Raw genomic sequence first — 1,489 nt, forward strand, 5'->3', positions numbered from 1 at the left:
GGAGCATTGGCACGACACTACACCGACGACGTGAAAAACGCACGACGGTGCCCATCATGGCAAGGCGATAGGCCTTAGGCCGCACGACGGCCGTTGGCTTGCGTTGGCTAAGGCATGGGCACGACGCCACATCCACAGCAAGAAAAATGCACGACGGTGCCCCTCATGGCTAAGCGGTGCGCCTTAGGCCACACGACGACCGTTGCCTTGCGTTGGCTAAGGCAACGGCAAGAAAAACGCACGACAGTGCCCCTCATGGCTAGGTGGTAGGCCTTAGGCCACACGACGGCCATTGCCTTGCGTTGGCTAAGGCAAGGGCATGATGCCACACCGACGGCAAGAAAAACGCCCGACGGTGCCCCTCATGGCTAGGCGGTAGGCCTTAGGCCACACGACGGCCGTTGCCTTGCGTTGGCTAAGGCAAGGGCACAATGCCACACCGACGGCAAGATAAACGCACGACGGTGCCCCTCATGGCTAAGCGGTGGGCCTTAGGCCGCACGACGGCCGTTGCCCTGCGTTGGCTAAGGCATAGGCACGATGGCCACACCGACGGCAAGAAGAACGGCCGACGGTGCCCCTCATGGCTAGGCGGTTGCCCTTAGGCCGCACGATGGCCATTGCCCTGCGTTGGCTAAAGCACGGGCACGATGCTAGGCGTTTGGCCTTAGGCCGCACGACGGCCGTTGCCTAGCGTTGGCTAAGGCATGGGCACGATGCCACACCGACGGCAAATAAAACGCACGACGGTGCCCCTCATGGCTAGGCGGTGGGCCTTAGGCCGCACGACGGCCGTTGCCCTGCGTTGGCTAAGGCATGGGCACGGCGGCCACACCGACGGCAAGAAAAACGCACGACGGTGCCCCTCATGGCCAGGCGGTCGGCCATAGGCCGCATGACGGCCGTTGCCTTGCGTTGGCTAAGGCATGGGCACGATTCCACACCGATGGCAAGAAAAACACACGACGGTGCCCCTCGTGGCTAGGCGGTTGCCCTTAGGCCGCACGATGGCCATTGCCCTGCGTTGGCTAAAGCACGGGCACGATGCTAGGCGTTTGGCCTTAGGCCGCACGACGGCCGTTGCCTAGCGTTGGCTAAGGCATGGGCACGATGCCACACCGACGGCAAATAAAACGCACGACGGTGCCCCTCATGGCTAGGCGGTGGGCCTTAGGCCGCACGACGGCCGTTGCCCTGCATTGGCTTAAGCATGGGCACGACGGCCTCACCGATGGCAAGGAAAACGCACGACTGCCGTGGGGTTTTGTTCCCAAGGCAACGGGTAAACCTCTGTAGCCATGCTGGAAAAACGCACGACGGTGCCCCTCATGGCGGCCTTAGGCCGCATGACGGCCGTTGCCCGGCGTTGGCTAAGGCGTGGGCACGACGGCCACACCGACGACAAGAAAAATGCACGACGGTGCCCCTCACGGCTTGGCGGTGGGCCTTAGGACGGACGACGGCCGTTGCCTTGCATTGGCTAAGGCAT

The sequence above is a fragment of the Coffea arabica genome, chromosome 11e (assembly GCF_036785885.1).
Source record: "Coffea arabica cultivar ET-39 chromosome 11e, Coffea Arabica ET-39 HiFi, whole genome shotgun sequence".
Lineage (NCBI taxonomy): Eukaryota > Viridiplantae > Streptophyta > Magnoliopsida > Gentianales > Rubiaceae > Coffea > Coffea arabica.